At 35.9% G+C, this 25491-nt stretch overlaps 1 protein-coding gene across 3 annotated transcripts in view; it reads left to right on the top strand.

Annotated features, from left to right (window-relative positions):
* The window catches only part of LOC117330799, a 99687-nt gene that overhangs the window by 33127 nt on the left and 41069 nt on the right, over positions 1–25491 (top strand). The window lies entirely within an intron of this gene.

The raw sequence follows: 25491 nt of genomic DNA, 5'->3' as shown, positions 1-25491 counted from the left end.
ATTGTTTGAGTGTTGATTTGTTGGAGTGTGGGATTTATGGAGTGGCATTGTCAGAGTGTGGGGTTGTTATAGTGTGGGGTTGTTATAGTGTGGGATTGTTATAGTGTGGGATTGTTGGAGTGTGGGATTGTTAGAGTGTGGGGTTGTTAGAGTGTTGGGTTGTTAGAGTGTGGGATTGTTAGAGTGTTGGGTTGTTAGAGTGTGGGATTGTTGGAGTGTAAGATTGTCAGAGTGTGGGGTTGTTAGAGTGTGGGATTGTTAGAGTGTGGGATTGTTAGAATGTGTGGGTTGTTAGAGTGTGGGAGTGTAATGGATTGTGGGATTGTCAGAGTGTGGGGTTGTTATAGTGTGGGATTGTTGGAGTGTGGGATTGTTAGAGTGTGGGGTTGTTATAGTGTGGGATTGTTGGAGTGTGGGATTGTTAGAGTGTGGGATTGTTAGAGTGTGGGATTGTCAGAGTGTGGGATTGTTAGAGTGTGAGATTGTTGGAATGTGGGATTGTTGGAATGTGGGATGGTTGGAGTGTGGGATTGTTAGAGTGTGGGATTGTTGGAATGTGGGATTGTTGGAGTGTTGATTTGTTGGAGTGTGGGGTTGTTAGAGTGTGGGATTGTCAGAGTGTGGGATTGTTAGAGTGTGGGGTTGTTAGAGTGTGGGATTGTTAGAGTGTGGGATTGTTAGAGTGTGGGATTGTTAGAGTGTGGGATTGTTGGAGTGTGAGATTGTTGGAGTGTGGGGTTGTTGGAGTGTGGGATTGTTGGAGTGTGGGATTGTTGGAGTGTGGGGTTGTTAGAGTGTGGGATTGTTGGAGTGTGAGAGTTTAGGAGTCTTTGTTATAGTGTTCAGTAAAGTGTTAAATCTGTAGAGGATGGATGGAGTCATTGGAGGATGAAGTTAGTCAGAGTGTGAAATCAGTGGAGTGTGGAATCCATTGTTGTAACTTAGGTTATTATAGGGTCAATGACTTCATCTTTGTTACTTGTAAGACCAGCTGCCTTTACTGTTTAAGGTTCATATGAAACATTTAGTCCAATAGTACAACTTTCATGATCAGGGATAGACAGAGAGTCTAAGGGATAAACAAGATGCCATGTGGTGTTCGGCTGTGCGGTATTACTGGTAATGTTTCCAAAGTTCTATATGCTGGAGGCGATTCATATATGGATAAATACATAATGTTCATTCAGTTATGATTACTCCATGGTCATGTGGCCAGTGTGACAATATGTATCTACGGTATTGATTGGTAGAGAGGAGAACAATGGTATTGTTTATAGTATAAATAATGTGAATGAAACCGTCCACCTGCTTATATTGTAGGTATTGACTAATGATTGATCAGAAGACCATGGCTTAATCAAGTTAAACTACAAAAAATGTTGATTGTTTTATTGGTATATAATGAAGAAACCAGTTTGTGTGAGGTCTTCATTGGGTTAATTTTCAGGTAATTGTATATAAACTTAAAAGCTAACAGCTGATTGAATTATATTTTGGAACAGATTCTCTTTGAATTTATCAGACAAATTAATTTTGAAATTGTTAAAAAATGGATCATCCTTTAATTCACCTGATTTTATCAAACTACTTCCTGGATTTTGAGATATTTGACATTTTTTAACTATGTTTTTCTGGATCAGAAGTCTGTTTTGGAAGTTTCCATCTTGATATCAATTACACTTAGACAATATTGTGTTTGTTATGATATAAAGGTCAGCATAGGGGAAACTTAAATGAATATGTACTTAATATCAATGACATCAGCTTTTATAATTGTTTGTATCTGACCCTTGATCCTCTAGTAGTTTTACATTACATAATATACCTGGCTCTGAAATCTCTGTGGCAGGTGTACATTATACATAATATACCTGGCTCTGAAATCTCTGTGACAGGTGTACATTATATATAATATACCTGGTCCTAGAATCTCTGTGGCAGGTGTACATTATACATAATATACCTGGCTCTGACATCTCTGTGGCAGGTGTACATTATACATAATATACCTGGCTCTGAAATCTCTGTGGCAGGTGTACATTACATAATATACCTGGCTCTGAAATCTCTGTGGCAGGTGTACATTATACATAATATACCTGGCTCTGACATCTCTGTGGCAGGTGTACATTATATATAATATACCTGGCTCTGAAATCTCTGTGGCATGTGTACATTATATATAATATACCTGGCTCTGAAATCTCTGTGGCAGGTGTACATTATACATAATATACCTGGCTCTGACATCTCTGTGGCAGGTGTACATTATATATAATATACCTGGCTCTGAAATCTCTGTGGCAGGTGTACATTATATATAATATACCTGGCCCTTGGATCTCTGTGGCAGGTGTACATTATACATAATATACCTGTCCCTTGAATCTCTGTGGCAGGTGTACATTATACATAATATACCTGGCTCTGAATCTCTGTGGCAGGTGTACATTATACATAATATACCTGGCTCTGAAATCTCTGTGGCAGGTGTACATTATACATAATATACCTGGCCCTGGAATCTCTGTGGCAGGTGTACATTATACATAATATACCTGGCTCTGACATCTCTGTGGCAGGTGTACATTATACATAATATACCTGGCTCTGACATCTCTGTGGCAGGTGTACATTATACATAATATACCTGGCTCTGAAATCTCTGTGGCAGGTGTACATTATACATAATATACCTGGCTCTGACATCTCTGTGGCAGGTGTACATTATACATAATATACCTGGCCCTGAATCTCTGTGGCAGGTGTACATTATACATAATATACCTGGCCCTGGAATCTCTGTGGCAGGTGTACATTATACATAATATACCTGGCTCTGAAATCTCTGTGGCAGGTGTACATTATACATAATATACCTGGCTCTGACATCTCTGTGGCAGGTGTACATTATATATAATATACCTGGCCCTGGAATCTCTGTGGCAGGTGTACATTATATATAATATACCTGGCTCTGACATCTCTGTGGGCAGGTGTACATTATACTATACTATACTTGCCTTGAATCTCTGTGGCAGGTGTACATTATATATAATATACCTGGCCTGGAATCTCTGTGGCAGGTGTACATTATACATAATATACCTGGCTCTGAAATCTCTGTGGCAGGTGTACATTATACATAATATACCTGGCCCTGGAATCTCTGTGGCAGGTGTACATTATACATAATATACCTGGCTCTGAAATCTCTGTGGCAGGTGTACATTATACATAATATACCTGGCTCTGAAATCTCTGTGGCAGGTGTACATTATACATAATATACCTGGCTCTGAAATCTCTGTGGCAGGTGTACATAATATACCTGGCCCTGGAATCTCTGTGGCAGGTGTACATATACATAATATACCTGCTCTGAAATCTCTGTGGGCAGGTGTACATTATATATAATATACCTGGCTCTGACATCTCTGTGGCAGGTGTACATTATACATAATATACCTGGCTCTGAAATCTCTGTGGCAGGTGTACATTATACATAATATACCTGGCTCTGACATCTCTGTGGCAGGTGTACATTATATATAATATACCTGGCCCTTGGATCTCTGTGGCAGGTGTACATTATACATAATATACCTGGCTCTGAAATCTCTGTGGCAGGTGTACATTATACATAATATACCTGGCTCTGACATCTCTGTGGCAGGTGTACATTATACATAATATACCTGGCCCTGACATCTCTGTGGCAGGTGTACATTATATATAATATACCTGGCCTGGAATCTCTGTGGCAGGTGTACATTATACATAATATACTTGGCCCTGGAATCTCTGTGGCAGGTGTACATTATACATAATATACCTGGCTCTGACATCTCTGTGGCAGGTGTACATTATACATAATATACCTGGCTCTGAAATCTCTGTGGCAGGTGTACATTATACATAATATACCTGGCTCTGACATCTCTGTGGCAGGTGTACATTATACATAATATACCTGGCCCTGGAATCTCTGTGGCAGGTGTACATTATACATAATATACCTGGCCCTGGAATATCTGTGGCAGGTGTACATTATACATAATATACCTGGCCCTGGAATATCGGTGGCAGGTGTACATTATACATAATATACCTTGCTCTGAAATCTCTGTGGCAGGTGTACATTATACATAATATACCTGGCTCTGGAATCTCTGTGGCAGGTGTACATTATACATAATATACCTGGCTCTGAAATCTCTGTGGCAGGTGTACATTATACATAATATACCTGGCTCTGAAATCTCTGTGGCAGGGTACATTATACATAATATACCGGGCCCTGGAATCTCTGTGGCAGGTGTACATTATACATAATATACCTGGCTCTGAAATCTCTGTGGCAGGTGTACATTATACATAATATACCTGGCTCTGAAATCTCTGTGGCAGGTGTACATTATACATACTATACTTGGCCCTGGAATCTCTGTGACAGGTGTACATTATAAATAATATACCTGGCTCTGAAATCTCTGTGGCAGGTGTACATTATACATAATATACCTGGCCCTTGGATCTCTGTGGCAGGTGTACATTATACATAATATAAGTGGCCCTAGAATCTCTGTGGCAGGTTAAATTATACATGATATACCTGGCCGTGGAATCTGTTGCAGCACGGTTTACCCATTAATATACCTGTGCCCTGACTGACTGCAGCAAGAGAGCTGATGATATTACCAATAATGTTAGATGAAGGTAAAAAGAAAGTGTTCCTGTTAACCAGAACTAGACGTCCCTAGGCTGTAATAGAAATATAAATAATTAATAACCACTCTTGTCTCTTTCATTACCCCTTGATTAAACCTCACCTCAGGTAGCCCACACAAGACCAATATATATAAAATTTTATTAAAAAGGGAATTTCTGATGAGGTGAACTTGGTACTTGGTAGCATTGTGCTTTGTCTACTCAATAAATCTCCTTCTTGTCAGTGACGTCACTATAAATTCTAAAATAGATCGCTATTTATATTATGCAATACAGAATGTAATTACTTTAAACCTTGTTTATTTTGTTGTTGTATTAGATGCCAAATTCACCTGGCTTTTCGACAACCCATTAATAACCTGTCCTTGTTTTTAAACTAGGATACATAGGGGAAAACCAATGCCCATCGTTTTGTTTTCGACTGTAGAGCTGGTACATCCTGGACAAGTTATCCATGTACCTAATATAGATAACCGTCTTTGGTAAACTGTCATGTTCATGGTAAGATCATAGCTCCCTGTCCCTGCTAGGCAGTTATCTTGGAACTTAACTCTGGCAGTAATGGCACATTCTTGCCAGCAATTAAGCTCCTTGGCCAAGTTGGGCTTATCCTTTCCTGAAACTCCATAGCAGAATTGGCTTATCTTTTCTGATCAATTTGGGCTCGTCTTTTCCAAAAGCTCCCTCTAGCCTAATTAGCTCATCTTAGGAAGGAAGAAATGAGCTCATATTTTCTCAGAAGCCTCCTAGAAAAATTGGCTTGTCCTTTCTGGAAAGCTTCCTGGTCAATTTTGGCTCATGTTTGTTAGGAAGCCTCCTTGTCAGCTCCCTATAGCCAAATTAGCTAATCTTCGGAAGGAAGCTTCCTGGCAAAGAAATGAGCTCATATTTTGCCAGAAGCCCCCTAGCAAAATTGGGTTGTCTTTTCTAAAAAATTCCCTGTCAATTTGGGCTCATCTTTGTTAGGATCGAAGCTCCCTGATCAAATCGGGCTTGTCTTTTCCAGAAGCTCTATTTAGCCAAATTGGCTCATCTTTGCTAGGAAGCTCTCTGGCAAAGAAATGGGCTAACATTTTCCCACAAACCCACTAGCCAATTGGCTTTGTCTGTAAAACTTTCCGGTCAAGTAGGACTTGTGTTTTGCTAGGAAGCTCCCTTGCAAAGAAATAATCCAATATTTTCCCAGAAGGCCCCTAGCAAAATTGGCTTTGTCTGTAAAACTTCCTGGTCAAGTTGGACTTGTGTTTCGCTAGGAAGCTCCCTGGCGAAGTTGGGCTCACCTTAAGTTTTCGAGATGTCTCCCTAGCCTGGTTGTAATTCGGCTAACTTTCACTTCTAGGAAGGTCCCTTTAGTCAAGGTTGAATGGGCTTGTCTTTAACAGGATGGTCCGTAGCTAAAGTTGGGATAATGTATTTGCTCTGAAGCTGACCCTTACTAAGCTGGGCTAATTTTTGCTAGAAAGCTCCCTGGCTTCGGTAAGCTCATCTTTGCTATGAGGAGCCCTAGCCAATTCCGGCTTGTCTTTTCTATGAAAATCCCTAGTCAAGTTGCATACATACCATCCTTGCTAGTGGATGCTGCCAAGATGCCATGTTCGTACTAGGAAACACTCTAGATGAATTTGGAATGTCTTATTTCTAGGAAGCATTCATTAATTTGAACTAGAGGACAGTTAGCAGTAAGGTTCTGTGTAAAGACAACAGGTTCATCGGCCAGGGTCGACATTAGTAGGGCATGGCTGCAGTCTTACTCTGGTGTATAGATTTCCATAAATTATTAGATATCTCTCAACCCATATCATCTTTCTGGTGTGATCAATATTTTCAATGCATATTGTAATAAATTATGATTCATTAAATATCGTAAAATGTCTGTCGAAAATAAGATGTATTCCGGAGTAGTTCACTGTGAAGGAATTTCCAGATTTTTTGCTATGATAATTTAAAGCAATTTTACTTCAGTTCATACTCAAGATATAGGTACGAGTACATGATTAATACCAAGTATATGAAATTCAAGAAATGTAAACAAACTCTAATGGATATGTTTATTAAAGTGTACACAGAATCAAATACCATTTTTTTATGATTTGCTATTTAACATTAATTGACTCTAAAAGATCCTCTTCACTAAACTAAATTTAAACACCATCATGTATTTAGATATGTTATTTAAACATCATGATTTAGATTTGTAGTTGAGATAATTAAATGTTGTATTTTGGGTTATTTTATGATACAAAAAAATTGAAATTATCAAGTTGGCTGATGGTTTTAATAAAACTTCACAAGCATTTTAAAATATTCATATGACCGGCTCAGTTTACTACAAAATGCTTGTCAAATGTGTTAACATCTTGAAATGAAATGATGACTTTTCAATCTTTCAACAATGTAATCACGAGACACCTGTTGCCAGTATGCTTGAATGAAGGACTACAAAATTTGCATAAATGACAAAGTTTGCATTAGAAGAAGGTGAGCCATACAGGATCATTGGGCCTCTTGTCCTATTAAGGTTTATTTCAGTGCAAAACAAATTTCATAGCAAACGTTGAAAATTGCAGAGAAAATACTGAAAGTTAGAAGAACGTAAAAAGATTTCATATGTGAGATTAAAACACAAACTGCAGACTTTAATTTTTCTAAATTAAATCTTTTTACTAAATTAAATTTACATAAAATGAGTTTGGGTGAGAGGTAGAAGTTAAATATCTTAACAACAAGTTTATGTGCGAGGGGGGTTAGACTTGGAGTTTGGGAGAAAGGAGGGGGGGGGGGGGGGGGGGGGATGGCAGGGGTTAATTGAGTCTCTCATATCTCATCACTAAATCTTTGAGGGGGGGGGGGGGGGGGGGGGAAGAAGGGGATATGAGGGGGTTAATTTGGTCTAGACTTTCTCATTTCTCATCATTAAATCTGGGGGAGGGGAGGGTTCCTCATTTCTTATCATTGAACATTGAATCTTCTGGATAAAGGGTTGGGGGATAGGAGGTGTTGATTTGGTCCAGGAATTTATCATTAAATCTTTGGGAGAGGGGAGGATTCATTTCTCATCATTAAATCTTTATGAGAAATGGGTGAGTGTGGAGGGGTTAAATTGGTATAGGAGTTCTTCATTTCTCATCATCAAACACTGAGGGCATAAGCTTATTTTCTTTTTAAGACAAATTTGACAACATTCCATGATCTTACGTCCACCGTTTACGACCAAGTGTTGGTGTTTATTGACTCCAGTTAATTGAAATCAGATAATACCGTCATTATACTGATCACCCATTGTAGCTGTCAACTACAATAGGCCAGCGTTTCTTTGTTTTCATTCAGTTTCGTGTGAAGACAGGTAGAGTATAATCTCCAGCACTGGTGTCTTTTATCAAAAATCAACCTTTGTGAACACAGAAATTGGAATTAGGCTGAGAAATAAGTGTTTAATAGACGGATTAGAAAAGAGGCTTACAGCATTGTAATGTGTCGTTCACCAGGTCCTGTATTTCATACAACCAGCTCAACTGGTATTGTACGGTAAATTGTAAAAAAAATTGTATCATGAAAAAAAAATTGAGCTTGAAAACTTTTCATTGTAAAAGGAATTTTGCTTTGAGTTTATGTAGAAATTTATATATTTTTACCAGATGACTACATCATGTGTGAAATTCTGTGCGAATTATGACTTGTATATTAGGGTTTTTGAATACCTGAATAAAAAACAATTCCATTTATGGTTTCTCTTGTTCAATTTAGGCAAGATTTCTCTACAATGAAAATTAAATATTATTTTCAATTTTGAAATATGAAAGACTTGAAAACAAATATTAAAAATAAAAATAAAAACAAAAGAAAAAAATTACAATAAAATCCAATTAAAAAGAAAAAGAAAAAAAGGAACAGAATTCAAGTTACTTCTTCTGCTTGTCTATTTCGGTTTTGCTTATAAATGATCATTAAAGGCAAAATAAATTAAACTGATTCATTTGTTCAGTCAATCTGCAGACAATACAAAACTTTGTTGGTTAATTTGGTGACCTGCTGACAGAGATAGAAAGGTGATACAGTGTAAATTGAGAGCTATCGGATCGTTGTGGACAGTTACGGTATAGATCTATTGTATCAACACTACACTCAATTGAGTAAGTGTTGAGGGCTGGACAGTGGTCAGCTGACCCAACACCCCGATAGTAAAGGTATTTGTTTGATCGTAAAATAGCCTGTGGGATTATTTGTTTTTGTAAAGGGAAGTTTTCATCTCTTATTGAAAGCTTCAGTATATATACAAACTCTGTGAAAATAGAAGGAATTAGTTTAACAAAAGTCTTTGTGGCCAAATTTGGATCAGGATTAATTTTACCGCCAAAAACATGTTAGAGGAATCTATAGGGTTATTGAGCTTGCAGTATGCATAGATCTGATTTCACATCATAAGGTTGTAAAGAGGCCGTATGCATGATCATTGATTTTTTTTTGTGACATGAAAAAAGAAACATCTTTGCCTGAACTTTGTAGTTCAGTCCTGGAGGTCCTAAGCAGACACTTGCGGATATCGTCTGTTCTCTACGCACAAATATGTACCCTGAAACTGGGCCCCACCCTGTGGACATTCAGCTGAGGATTAGGTACTCTCTGACTAAATATACTTGACCAGTAGGTTAGGTTCAAGTTGTAACAGTGGACGTCAGAGCTTGACCTTGTAGAACATGTCCAGTTTGAAGAGAGAGAGAAAAAAATGATTTAATGAACAATTTCTGGTGGAGGGAGGATGATTATTGCTACATGAGGAGAAATTTTTCAAATAATTTGCAGACAAACTCCAGATTATGTAAGTATGAAAATCTTGATTCTAAGGATTGAAATACCATTTGAATTTATTAGGTTTTAATATATATGTGTCTGTAATTTTAATTGCTAATGCTCACCTACATTAGAATATGTTATAACAAGTGTTCAGACTAAATTCAGCAATTTTGAGATCATCTGTATTAAAATGCAGATTTACACCTCCCAATGATTTTGTTTGATTAGTGAAAAATATTGATTTATATTAGCATTTGAATTAATTATGTTATAAATTAGCATACTGAAAGACAAGGTGCATGTTCTTTATATCTTCTGAAAACAATGAAATTATGAGCAAAATGTAGAGGCCTGCTATATATTTTGCATTGTCATAATCTAGTAAGTTAAATAGCTGTAATTCATTTTGTGAATGTCAAGGTCATTACTTGACATATATCAAGGTCATATTTATGTCAAGGTCAAATAATGTTGCATTTGTGAAGAGACCATCATCTGCAAAGGTCTAAACCTGTATCATACATTTCAAGTATATTTGATAGTTTGCACACTGGAGTTAAGTTTTTCTAGGTGTCCCTTTTAACCATATTTGTAAAAAAATGTCTGTTGGCTCTGGTGTCTGGAAAAGCATGTTTGTAGATTATAATTTGATGGAAAAAATATGTTTCACTCTTGCTACAAAACAGTCTTCTAATATGGATGTAGTGATATAAAATATGTATGAAAATAGATACACACATATACAATGACTCATGGAGATCCTAAAAACAAGCTCTGAATGGAAGCTGATCATGACAGCTCTTAGTCTCAAGTATGTTTTTCTAAGAGGTCAATCTCTCTGGTATGGCTGCCACTGTTTATGGGGGAGCTGATGAAATTAGTCTCCTTGATGATCTTCTCATGAGGAATCTGTAGAGAGGGTTAAAAAGACCAGAAATTAGCCTTTCTCAGATGATTTAATATTATTACCCTGTATCATTTAGAGAAGTTTGTTTTTGAGAACAGGAAAGCAAGGAAATGCTGTTTTAATATAGCATTGTCAAAATGACTTGATGTCTTTTAATCAACATACTGTAAAAATGGCTGGACAGTTTGATAAAAATGACTTGGCAATGTGATCTCTAATTGTTTAAGTGTTAATTATAATTAGATAATTGTGTACATGATTTCTAGAACAGTCAGATATTTAGACAGGTACTAAAAAGGTAGACCTTAGGACTGTCAAATTGGGTGATCGATCTCCCTGGACTGTCAAATTGGGTGATCGATCTCCCTGGACTGTCAAAATGGGTGATCGATCTCCCTGGACTGTCAAAATGGGTGATCGATCTCCCTGGACTGTCAAAATGGGTGATCGATCTCCCTGGGCTGTCAAAATGGCTGATCGATCTCCCTGGACTGTCAAAATGGGTGATCGATCTCCCTGGACTGTCAAAATGGGTGATCGATCTCTCTGGACTGTCAAAATGGGTGATCGATCTCCCTGGACTGTCAAAATGGGTGATCGATCTCACTGGACTGTCAAAATGGGTGATCGATCTCACTGGACTGTCAAAATGGGTGAATATAATCACCTTAAGACTGTTAAATGGATCACCCCTTGACCGTCACATTGGTATTTTACAATCGCCCTAGGACTGTCAAAATAGGTATTGTACAATCGCCCTGGGACTGTCAAAATTGGTATTGTACAATCTCCTTATAGGACTGTCAAAATTGGTATTGTACAATCGCCCTAGGACTGTCAAAATAAGTATTGTACAATCACTCTAGGACTGTCAAAATTGGTATTGTACAATCTCCCTAGGACTGTCAAAATTGGTATTGTACAATCACTCTAGGACTGTCAAAATTGGTATTGTACAATCGCCCTAGGACTGTCAAAATTGGTATTGCACAATCACTCTAGGACTGTCAAAATAGGTATTGTACAATCGCCCTGGGACTGTCAAAATTGGTATTGTACAATCGCCCTAGGACTGTCAAAATTGGTATTGTACAATCGCCCTAGGACTGTCAAAATTGGTATTGTACAATCGCCCTAGGACTGTCAAAATTGGTATTGTACAATCACTCTAGGACTGTCAAAATTGATATTGTACAATCGCCCTAGGACTGTCAAAATTGGTATTGTACAATCACTCTAGGACTGTCAAAATTGGTATTGTACAATCGCCCTAGGACTGTCAAAATTGGTATTGTACAATCGCCCTAGGACTGTCAAAATTGGTATTGTACAATCGCCCTAGGACTGTCAAAATTGGTATTGTACAATCGCCCTAGGACTGTCAAAATTGGTATTGTACAATCGCCCTAGGACTGTCAAAATTGGTATTGTACAATCGCCCTAGGACTGTCAAAATAAGTATTGTACAATCGCCCTGGGACTGTCAAAATTGGTATTGTACAATCTCCCTGGGACTGTCAAAATTGGTATTGTACAATCTCCCTAGGACTTGTATTGTACAATCACTCTAGGACTGTCAAAATTGGTATTGTACAATCTCCCTAGGACTGTCAAAACTGGTATTGTACAATCACTCTAGGACTGTCAAAATAAGTATTGTACAATCGCCCTAGGACTTGTATTGTACAATCGCCCTCGGCCAAAATGAGCACAACATGAATTATATATACCTATAGCTATATATAGTGATAAGGTTTGATGTGTATTCTCCCTGGAGTTGAGAAAAATACACATAAGTGTACCCACGCAGGACCAAACACAGATAAGTAATAGAGTCGATATCCTCACTTTGTCATCTGGAATAAAGTTTGGAGTGTCTTATTCTGTATTCCTGGTCACATACCCACTTTAACCTTGTTTTATAATGTACTTTTCCTGTTTCTACGTCTGCCTGAAATATCCTCTGTAGGGCCTTAAATGACTTTTCACTCCTAATTAAACAATCACTATTAGTTGAACCTGGCCTTTTTTATAGGTTATCAACATCCCAGCAACCTTCATTTGCATCCGAATGTGTATCAGAAAGCACTTTATCGTTATACACCGCTAGTTGATTTTAAAGCTTGGGACCGGTTCACTGAACCTCTAGTCATGCATAAACCTCTCCGGCAAAAATTTCTTTTCACCGTCAGTTTGAGGCAGATCATAAATGTATATTGATTTTACTCCGGGTTAATTAGATGTTTATACTTGTGTAGGTCCCAAGTCATATTAATGGCATACAAATGGGGAGGGACTTTCTTGGGGTCAAAGGTAGCATATGATAATATCTTCAAGCAAATAATACGCATAAAATTCTGAGGTCTAATATGACGAAAAAAACACGCTCGTTTGAATATGGTGAAAGTTGATACGTTAATTTCTACAAGCAATATGTTTATCTGTTTACTGGTTTGTCTAGTTCTGGCGAAGGTAATATAGGTCTCAGGAACTTTATTTTGCGAATTAAAAGGCTAATACTTAAGACTGGGAACGGTGGATCGCTTATGATATCAAGTTCTGGTACATTATATTCTGTAAAAATTCGCTCTTTTCTAGCTTACGGTAATTGGCGAAGTAATGAGGGTCAACAATTGTTACTAGGTCAAAATCCAGAAATTATTTATGGAAAAATTTCACAGTGAAAAATAGAAATACCTTGATTATGAGTCAGCTGTTATTAAGAAATCAATAGACTTACCCATGTTAAAAAAATTGTCTAACGCTAAAGAAAGAAAAAAAACAATTGTGTGAAACAAGACTGCGCTTGAATGGGAAGCCAGGTGATCTAAGGTAGGTGGGTATTGAACCGTGTCCGAGAGATCCAATCGCTGTACACACAAACAACGAGAAGGTCCTACTATTGAGTAGGTCTTATTTGCAAACCGCAAGGACAATAGTATCAGATGCTTGTATGGCAGATAGTTTTCATATACCCGCAACAGGCAAGAGGTCGACTTGGGATTCTCCAAGCTAAATAGGTTACACTCATGCTAGGGTTGTTCTTGTTTAAATACGGTGTACAAGCCGAGTGTGGTGGGACAACTGTGTATAGTTGTTAAAGGACTTATGAATAGTTCTCTTTGTACAAGACTTTTGTTGGTCGGCCAATTGAGCTTTACAATAGAGGAACATGACATAAAATTACCGTTGGAACAAAAGAGTCGTCAATACCCTCCGACCGTCCCAGGATAGGGATCGGGAGCCACGCGGTAGTACGTCGCGGGGTGATCGATCAGAGCCGTACATATACATACGCCCCACTGTGTAGTAGTAGTACTATCGTACATGTACCTACGCCCCACTGGCAAGTACTACGACGACCTGTGTAGTTTCTGTAGCTCACCTCACGCGTGCAATACTCGGCCAGTCTTTATGCCAATATTAATGTTAATGTATTTATAACCATCAAGAAGGTGCATGATTACGATATGGCAGGCTATCCCAAATATGGAGATGTTCTGCCGGAGCGTGTAGAGTTTCGGAGTTGCCCTGTAGTACAGTTCTGAAGACGTCCTGCTGTTTTACTGGAACATAGATCAATAGATCTGGTATGTATATTAGTATTATACCTCATAAGTATGTATTACTTGAGTCGTTCAGGAATTATGTTCATTCAAGCGGAAACATACATAGAATCCAGGTATTGCACAGCCACTGTACCTTAATGGCTGCAGAGTCACGGTCCAGTGACTCCAACCCTGTACTGTTGTTTACTCAACTTATTTATAAACATCTGTGATTAAGAATTGCGTAAAGGAATATCTATAATTATCTATACTTTGGGATGTTTTGTTTGTGCAACCGGCCATCTTTTATAAAGAATGATGTAAGCATTTGTTGCTGTATACATCGATTGCTGATTGGAGGAATACTTAAGTCGATTATGTGTTTACCAGAATCTTGCATATGTTGCCTGTATTTGTCATACACTTAAAAGTTAATGAATGCTGCCACGCTGTAATGAATTGTTTCCTGAAATGGATTGTATGAGAAGTCCACTGTATCAGAGAGATAATATTATCATAATGTCAGCCGGTGGGGTAAAATCGGGGGAAAGACGATACATCAGAACCAAATAATTTTCCTTCGAGTATCTCTCGTAGCAAAATTAAATAGAAAAGTTAATTTTGAAATCAGCCTTCTGAAGAAGATAAAAACAGTTTTCACTGACAGACAATATGTATGTTGTGACTTTTAAAGGTGACATGGTTTGAAAAAGAAGCCAGGAAGCTCTTTAAAACAGAATCATGTATATACACATATATTTTTACTCTCAAATGGTTGTTTAAAAATTTGATACCCATTTTGATTGAATATTGTGTGCTTGAGAATTTTCTATACCTTTGAAATTCTATAGATATTAAATTTTTCAAGTCAATTATTTTTGACGATAATGCTTAAAATTCTATCTATGAAGAAACCACTTAAAATTTGATCTATATATAAATTCCTTTAAATTTTTATGGATTGACAAGTGAACCATGCTCTACACATATACATAAATATGCGTACTTCTAACATATTTGTGAAGTACTACAACAAAATTTCTCGACATCAACGCCAATTACATTGATACAAATGAAGCTTGTGTGATGATCCTGGGGCACTCTTCACCTTTATCTGTGTTAAGGTGAAGATGGCCCCGTCCTCTATCTAGTAGGTATCTATACTCTACCCTCAAGCTAACACTAATTGTATCACACCACGACAGATGGCTGTATGGAATACTCCCCGACTGTAGAACTTGCTTTGTGTAATGTGTTTGTTACTTTGATGTTTAAGATGACAAAAAATCTTCTAAAAATATTTCTGCACAAAAGAAATTAATGAAAAAAAAGAACAAGTCATCTTTAAGCCTGTTAATTTAATTTGTACTTTTTTGAAGAAAAAAATATAAAATTCTCTTGTTGATAATTTTTCAAAACCTGTTGATATTTCAATATAATGCTCTATTAATGTACTTCAGTGTTAGAGACTTGAGTTTTAGGTTTGAAGTCAGTATTAATAAGAAACAATAATTCAACATTTCATGCAATTTGATCTGATTGAAAAATTCAAAGTCTAAGGCTTAAAGTTCCTTATTTATCAAAAGTAAAATTTGTTTTGTTAAGATAGCAAATAATTCATGGCAAACTTATAAATTAATTTTAGAGAGAGTTTGAGATAAAAAAATATATTTCTGTAATGTTAAGTGCTTTTTTGTTGAAATATGATTATTACATAATCATTTATTAGTTTTAAAATTGGTGGCATTTTCCTTTAAATAAATGTCAATATCATATGAGTTAAATATATTTAACATCTTTTCAATAACATTTGCCATTTCCAGTTTTGATTACCAGGTATGACTAAAACATATTTTGTACAAATTAATTTTTAAGAAATTATTTTGCAAGCAACTGATTTTTTTTTTTCATGGGTAAACTTTTTATCTTTTTTTTTTGGTATTTCTGATATTTATTTTTGTTTGCTCCCTCTTGAATTTTTAAGAAGTTCTATAGATGCATTTTTATATTAGCTTGTGTGTGGTCGATTTAGAATAGAAATTCGGTCGTTGAGATATGTACAGACAGGGTTTGTACATGTCCATCATTGTTATTTCTGTTCCCTGCGATCATTATCATGACTAAAAGAGTATAATTAAAGTTTTCGGAGAGAAACATTGTCATACAGTACTGAAGTAAGAAAGAGGTATTATTATTAGCTTGTTACCAGGTATTAGAGGGTTTTAACAAGTTTTGCATTACACCTCAATATATAGTTGAGGGATTTAAAATGCATACATGGTCTGACCGTCTCAACATGTACTGTCATATTCAGTTTAAAAAAAAATTAATTGTTCTTCAAATTGACCAATCAGAGCGCTTTTTCTGCATTCAAACTGGTCGTTTTTGACCTCATCGTCCGCCACATACCTTTGTTTCGTCTGGACCCATTCACCTTGTCTTAACCACCTTTGTTCAAAATCTGTTAATGCTACTCCGCTATCTAAAACGTGGGTCTGGGAACTTTTCTTTTGTTCCATAGCTAACATCACACACCAATGTCTTTAAAGCGTATAGAATTTCTACCTTGACCTATATTTTAAAAATAGTAATTTCAGAACATGAGAGTCATTGCTTTGTGATTTAATTGTTTGAAGGAATTTTTAAATGATGTAAAAATATACCGGCATATTTTAATTTTGATATCAGGTAATGTTTGATAAATTGTTACATTATTTAAGAAAAATTTGGTAGCTATTGTAAAACAAAACAAAAGACTTTTTGTCTGAAATTTGAATTTTTTTTTCAGCATGATATAAGATTCATCAATATATTTAATGTGTAACATGACTTTTATGAAATTCTAGCTGGCAAAGCTATTTATAAAACATGAATTTTATAAAACCATTATTGAACAAAGCAACAATAGTCATCCTGAAATCTGTTTTGAACAATAAAATTTGATTCCGTGCAGAGGAATTGAACACTGTGTAAATTCTACCACAAAATTTGATATCTTGAATCTTGGATAATTCATTTTTGCCTCCAACCCTTATAGCTACAATATTTTCTTGTTTTCATTTTAATTTTCATTTTAAATATGCTGATAGAGAAATGGAAGGCACGTGCACAAAATTGAAATGTCGTGTGTTTGAATTAAGATCAGGTGCAGGAATCGTTACCGCTGGGACATACGAACAACCACACAGGGCATCACTACAATCAAACTGGTTAAACCTAAATTGTTTGATTATATAAGGGAGCTGCCGTCAAAAATCCAAGTCATTTAAAAGCAGATGAAGCTGCTGTCATCTTTAATTTTATACAGGACTTGATTTTCTTGATAAACCAAATTTTAATGTTATTATAGAAATTTTCTAGATTATGAATAATTTAATGGACAATTTTTTGTAGAAAAGCTTCCTGGTAATTTATTCGGCTTTAATAGATTTTCGTTCTCGTCATGGTTGAATGACAGCAAACACCTGTATAATGAATTCATGATGTAAAATTTACAGGTTTGCCTGATAATTTTATTTCCGAACATTGATTATATTACTTTATTTCCGAACTTTACCTTATTTCTTGTATTGATTTTCAGGCATGTTTTTTGCATCAGAAAATTTATGCATAAATTACTTTTTAATTTTCATTCAATTGAATCCAGGTAATAAATTTCATTTATGAAGTCAAAAACATGTGTCTGGAAAAAATGAATTTGTCTTTGAAAAGTTAATTCTATAGAGATTGGATGATTTTGTAGGGGAAAAGAAGGGTGTATCACTGTACCATGAATTAAACCTGTGTAAAGTCCAGCCAGGAAATTCTGTGAAGTGTCGTAGTATATGATAGTATGTCAGCTATCATTTAAATTAAAATAACATTCAAAGATAAAATTGATCTACCACTGAAAATGATATTTGATTAATTTTCAGGTTTGGAAAGTGAAGTAGTTATTGACAAATTATGAGAATTAATTTTGTACCCGGAATTTATTTCTGAACATTTGGGGGTAAAAGTGAATTTATAACCTGTTTTTTGTGAATTTCTTTCAATTAAAAAAACCCGTCCTTATGAAGGTTTTGTTTATATGCTAAATGAAAACATAGCAGTATCAAATGTATTTAATTTTCAGTATATTAACTTATTAAATGAATAGATCTTTCAGAAGATTTTGATAGTTTTCATCTTAATTGTATCATAAATCTTAAATGCAAATAATATTTCTCTGATCAAATATCAAAAGATGAATATTATTCGAGGATCATTAAACGGGATGTTAAAATAGCAGTGTTATAATATGAAAATGATTTACTCCCAGAGTTGTGTGTGGTTTAAATAAATTAAAATGTAGAGCAGCTTGAGGAACATTACGGTTGTTTTATTCACTCCGAATAGATGGGTGTGTCGGTACGATTTGTATGGTCAATGAATGTCGGATGGTGCGGCAATATAATGGCAGGTAATTTCCAAAGGGGCTCACTTATCGAAGCATTTTATCTCCGATGAGGCTAACACATCTTTTTGCGGTCATTGCCCTAAAGAAGGGTTCAGTTTTGAATGTCACCATATTGCTAGCAAACGGCATCATTGATGTGTCCGTTCGTGATTCAAGGCCAATCTTTAGGTGTATTAATGGTGTTAAGTGCAGGTACTGGCAAAGGTCTTCGGTCAGTGGACCTTAATTATCAAGTCAGTTTAACGGTGGCTAAATTCAACTGGCAGGAACGATTTTTAATGGAACGATTTAGAAAAAAAATCCATATTGCATCATGTTCTGATGTTTTAAGGTCAGATTATATTAAAAAAAAAAAAAACGCAGAAAAAGTTGGTTATGAAAAAAACCCACATGACCAAAAATTAATTATTCTGCAATTGCAAAATTTTTTTTGGAGAGTAGGATGTTTTTGATATATTTCTCAGACAGGATAGTTATAGTATACAGGTTAGTATAGGGGAAATATATTTATCATAATACAGATGTATTTATGATACATTATTAGATAATTATGAAAAGACATCAAAAGATCTTCTGATGTATTTGAAATGTAATATTAATTTGCATCATAAAAAAACCCATAAAATCTATTGAAAATTATGATTGATTAAAATAACTAAAATAATGTGTATGAAATATGGAACTAAATTTCTTGACTAGTAGAATGAAAAGAAGCAGAATTTATTTCATTTATGGCCATGCCCGGTGAATTAGTTCCGGAGGCAAATAGGCCGTCATACTGCCTAAGCTAATACTTCAAGTGGATGTCTATGCTGGCCATAAAGCAGTCCAACAGTTGACTGCTATCCTTTACACGATGATATGTCCGTGGACATTCCTTCACTGATTCACCAGATAGTCGGTTTGCATACTTATAGATGTTGATGTGTTTTTTTTCCTTTGGATGGTCATAGAAATCAATAAGAGGAGTTTTAACCACTGGTAGTCGAGGGATACGGATTCCTGTTAGGGCCGTTACCAGGACTCTCGGAGACCTGACGCCATGTTGTCGGGGAGGCAATAACACTTCTGTGTCATTTGTTTCCTCGGTCACATGCCACTGACAAAAAACCAGAGTGGAAAGTGTTGTACTGGCTACAGAAACCTCAACACCTCGGAGGGAACAACTTCCTCTTCTCGCCTCTTCGCAGTGACGTTTCAAGGACCATCTTGTTTGTAAAGATCTGATATATATGCCCACCATAGGGATCTGATCTTGATTTTGTAGACTGTAAGTCTCTGTAATACATGTTTAAAATCCTAGTCACCACCCACCCCCACCCCACACACAAATACTACCAGTTGAGAATGAAAAGAATTCATTATTTCATTCATAAATGTTATTTCCTACCTTGAACTTGAAATTTCTCCCTGACATGTTCATACTCTATAAGTCATCACCTACCTTAGTTGAATTTCATATTATGCGAGTATACGTTTTGCATACTGAAATTAGGTTAAGTATGCCTTTTTCTGTGTAGAGTTATGTCCCTTTGCTATTTTTTCACCTGAATAAGTTAAATTTCACATAATAAAAAGTATAATTTTAGAATACCATTATTTTTTAAGTTATTCACTGAAATCAGCTTTTCTTATATGTCTTTTTATTGTACGAAGAATTATGTACCTCTTCGTTGATTTTTTTTACCCTAATGTTTTGTCACCTGGAACAGTTTCACTTATGCCTGCATCAGATCTTAAATTTGCGCCTCATTCTGTCTAGAGTTATTGCCCTTGTTTGATATTTTTCAAAGTTTCTACAAGGGGAGGCAAACAATTGTGTACAGTTGTAAGTGCCATGTTCTTGGTTGCCATGGTATCTTATATATATACACCATGATGTAGAGTTCAGGGACTTCTATAATCCACAATAGATAGTCTGTATGGTAATATTAAAATGCCTCTGTATCCTGTATATATAATCCCTCAAGAAGATAAAAACAGGTATGAGTCACATACAAATATATGTAAAATATTTATGTATAAAATAGTTGTTAAACATACACAATTGTATCTTTTTTGCCATATAGATGCAATTTTCTCTCATGTTTTATTGAGAAGCCTGTGGAAAACCTGATGGTTTTTCCTGTACGGAAGATATCGTTCCATTGCTACTTTACTGCCCCGAATAACTAAACATAAATACTTTATGACCATGCGCATGCAAAGTATGGGTTATATATAACTAACAACTGTTATTCTGCCTTTGGATTGGAGGGTATGATATCCCATGATGCTTCAAATTAGGCCAAGCCAAACCATAATGTGGCGTTGTGACTGCTGCAGTGCTGTAGTAAAATCAAGAATACTTTCTAAATTTGGTCTGAACATGCAAGATGTCTATACTACAGGTCCTGAATGTGGGAGGGGAGAACTAATGTACAGTAGTACTGGGCTTAAAAACTACTTTGAACATATCGCAAAAACCTGACAACCTATATGCAATAAATGTCAGGCCCATTTTATGCGCAAATGGCTTACCATTTTGAGTGACATCTAAAGTCACTGTACAGAGTTAAAAGATATTTTATTGCAGTTTTGCATACAATATATAAAATAGGCCAGTTGTCTTTTTCTCTCCTACGCTCTTGCTGGCTTTGGCATTTTTTCAGATAGCTGCATTTAAATTATGTTTTTAAGTCTTCATGCCGCTTTGGAATTTTCATAAAACTTTCATGCGAAAAAGATCTTTATATAGAATATATTATCTTTTATATTGCATATCAATTATTTTCATGTCATAAGGTTATCGGTAAAAAATTTAAACGAAAAAATTACCAATTCCGTTATTTGTGAAGAAAGGAAAAGGACATCCATTATAATTAGCACTGTGATAATGTGCTTTCCATTGATTTTGTGGTCTGTAGTCCTATTCTCAAGTATATGTCAAGAGAAATAAGAATCACAGCTCGATATCTCCACAATGCTTGGAGTAATCACACTTTGTTTTTACATTAGGCAAGCTTGAAAGCGACCAAGATTCATGACGTCACTTCACTATGTTTAGTGGTAATATTACTCTTTCAATGATTCAATTATCGTGAAATAGATTTGTATGCCAGGTTTGTCTGACAATTTGCTGCATTTTTTTTAAGGTTTTAATGGAACTGCAAAGAAATTGTAAGAACAAGATTTCTAGCCCCAGTTCCACAGCAAGCCATCTCTAGCTTTCCACTCCTCAACAATCACTGATAAATGACTTCAGAAGTGATCGGATCTTCTGAACCAACATACAGCCATGTTTTATTGAGCCATGTTTGAAATACTTACTCATGTTGCTGTTTTGCTACTCGGGACGTCTTTTCAGTTAAATTCCTTTTGCTATTCAGAATTTAAGAATCATTTTAATGAATCTTTTGGATTGATATAGCTTGATAAAAAATACCTTGAAAATATTTCTAAAAAGTTTCTAAATGTTCTAAGATTTGCAAGTCCCTGTGTCAAAAGAACAACATTTTTAAGTGTCTGAAGAGAAAAACTGATAAAAACATCATTCTAAATGTTTAAAACCTGTGTCAAAATTTTATTTTTTCTTAAACAAATGTCCCTTTATCAACAGTAAATGAGGTTTTGAAATGTATCAAGCCTTTTGCTAGTTGCTTTGTGAACGGAACCAGATTCCAAAATGTCTGAAGAAAAGAAATGAAAATAATGAAATTTCTGAATGTTTTAAGCCATTGGAAAGTCCCTGGGTCAAGAAACAAGGTTTCTAAATTTCTAGATTCCTTTGCAAGCTTCTACATCAAAGGTGCAATGTTGCTACAGATCAATATTTCAGAGACAAGAAAAGAGGATAATATGTCGGGGCAAAGGGTGACCCAGGGTTTTCTACTTAAAGTCATTTGATGGGTTTTGGGATCTGATTTCAAGGTAGTTTGCTGTCCATAGAGTATCTTTCTCAATGGTAATTTGACATCTCAGTTGACTTCAAGGTTAAGGTTTCTGTCTTAAGGCTATAGTATCTTACTGATAATTCATGGGGACCTGACTTCAGGGAAGGTTGATATCCCGTGAGCCTGGGTACATCTGCTGCCTCTCGAACTACAATCCCCTGAGTCTTACTATTGCCCAGTGGTCCATTCTGCTGACGAATATGTACATTTAATTGAGAGCTACATATCAATAATTGAGAAGATTTTATATTTCTATAACTGCTAGATGCTATATTTGACTTCAGCTTGCTTTTCGATTGACTGACATTGCTCATTGGCCAATTGGAAACCATATGGAGAAAAATGGTACCTACCTTCAGGTATAATGTAATGTTTGTAATCTATGCATTTTTGCAGGAGTGGGGCCGCGGTGGCTGAGTGGTTAAGGTGTCCTGACACTTTATCAGTTGCAAGTTCAAAACCTACATAGGGCAGTTGCCTGGTACTGATTGTAGGCCAGTTGTTTTTCTCCGGGTACTCCGGCTTTCCTCCTCCAAAACCTGGCACGTCCTTAAATGACCCTGGCTGTTAATTGGACATTAAAACAAAATAAACCAATTAACCATTTTTGCAGGAGTAATTTAAGATCATCCTGGAAAAGATAGAGAAGAATGTGTTGAAAGATTAGATTACTTATAATCTTGGATCAGGTGCATTTTTATGTCAAATTTGTTCAAAACGTGAAACAACAGGATGCTTACTCAACCAACTGAATCAACCAAGTGGATTGATCATGATCATGCAGTTAAATGTTTGTGATGAGATTTGTTGATCATGTTCACTTGGAAGCTTGAGATGGATACTATTGAAGTAATATATTGGTTAATTTAATGCACTGCATGTACAACTACTAGTAAAATTCATACAATTGCTGCTTTGAGCAATATTATCATTAATTATTTTATGAATTTCATATAAAAACCAATGAAACTGCCCAGAATATCTTAATTGCTTTCATTCAGAGTTATACCGGGAACCAATACTTTAAGATAAGCTAAGCAATTTAACAATGACTTGAAATAAGTTCATAAATACTAGCTATTTCTTCAGTGAATATCTTCATATCAGGGAAGCAGACTTGTTGAACAAAGATGTAGATGGTAATGAAGCAGACGTCATGATCGAAACTTAATTTGGACGGTCTTTGAGAGATTCTAGGTCTTTCTTCATGGCAACAAAAGCCATTGCTTTCAAAGATTAGAAACCAGTGCTTGGAATTCTGGGATTAGGATCCAGTTTTACCATGAAGAAGAAACTCTAGTGTCGATAAGGACAAAAGTGTGATTGCCATACCAACCAGTTAAATACTGTTGCATCAGATTCAATTTTATGCTTGCTTTAGTTTTGAGTGGTGGAATTGGTTTTTGAGATCAAAGGAAAGTCGTAGCAACATATACGGCCTGTTTCATGTCGAACTGGTGCCAACAAGTCTGCTTTTAGAATGCTGTGAAATCAATGATATTGTCCTTTGATGTTAAATGCCCTAACACAAGGTTGCATGATAGAGTCCAACCAGTTTGTTTCTGAATCGTGTCATTTTATGAATTTAAATACAAAAAAAAGAAATTTGGTTGATCCTTTACCAGACTTGAGAACTATTGTTCCTCGCTTTGTGAAATATTTTATTTCGTTTTATTTAATAGCCTAATAATTTGGCCAAGACAAATAGGAGTCCTGTTTCTTTGTTGGATTTCATGTTAGCGTGTTTTTCTCGCCTGTATATAGATAGATATGTAGATAGATATCGTGTTGTATGTTCGCAACCTCCGCTCTCCGTTCCAAACCACATTGCTGGTAATTACACTATAGCATGAACTGTGTACCAGTTCTGTTTTAAATTAAGACATTTCTCTTTGTAAACAAGCATATGTAGGAAGTGTTTGTTCTGATATACACAAATGATTTCCCAATGGCATCGTTTATTACTGACAGGATGTCGACGTTGCTGGTGTACGGTTTTTGTGCCGACCAGATCAGAATACCAAGATCTCCCGCAGTATAGCACCAAATCTTTAATCAGTAGTATACAGACATTGTATATATGGAAGACTAGCTGGTGTTCCGTACTGGTGTAAGCTGCTTATGTGCGTACTGTGGGTTGCATATTGCGACGAGTCAATCTGCATGTCAAAATGAAATCCGCCTTCCCTGTGATCGGCAGACCTGCGATTCGCTCGCTGTCCTATGCAGAGACCATTCCGGATAGGTTTACTATAGAAATGTATTGATCATTATAGATGTAACTGTTTCGGCCATGACTGATCTGTAAGATTCCACTCTGTACATAAATTATCCTGAGTTCATATTACTTGAGTAATTGATTTTGTTGGATCGATAAAAACACCAATTTTTTTTAGCGCAGGGTCAATAACTGTATGCTTGGTTTACGCTGAAACATGGCTTGGCTATTAATGCTACCATCAAAATTCACTTCTTTGGTACTTCGTCTTGACATATGAGTGCCGTAGATTTATTGGGAGTCGACAGATCTAAGTCCAGGAATTGGACTTTTGAAGTAATACTGTTTCAGTGAAAACAAAATGGCTGCCGCCTGTTCAGCCTAGCTGTTTGCATTGAAGCCTCATTTCTAATTGTATAGCTTATAATTCATATGTATTTCTGGAACTGAGACAGGCTATATTAATGCTTCATAGTTAAAAGCACTTCATGTAGAAAGATTGTATGATACATTCCTTTTGGTAAAATCCTCGAGCTCCTTACCAGGGTGTTTCAATTGATGTTAAACAAAGCTTATCATGAAGCAGAAAAGGTAAATTTGAAATTTTACAAATCTATTGCGCCTAATTTAGATTATGTAATTGTTATGATATGAAGGCTTATGACCTACTGAAACATGTACATGTACTGTAATTAAGGATTATTTTGGGAGCAATCTTTCAACCAGTACATTTTCAAAACTCTAGTACTCAAAAGAAAAAAACATTTTTGAAAACCAATTTTCTTTTTACCCTGAAAGACAGTATGTCATTTAGTATAGCATTGAAGCAAAACATATGTTTGATATATTCATGCACGGAGAATTCACAAAATTCACTTTGTATAAATTGATTAGTTATTATTCGAAGTACAACATTTTTTTGCTCA

The sequence above is a fragment of the Pecten maximus genome, chromosome 7 (assembly GCF_902652985.1).
Source record: "Pecten maximus chromosome 7, xPecMax1.1, whole genome shotgun sequence".
NCBI lineage: Eukaryota > Metazoa > Mollusca > Bivalvia > Pectinida > Pectinidae > Pecten > Pecten maximus.
Note: the sequence above shows the minus strand (reverse complement) of the source record. Positions and strands in the feature narration are given on the sequence as shown.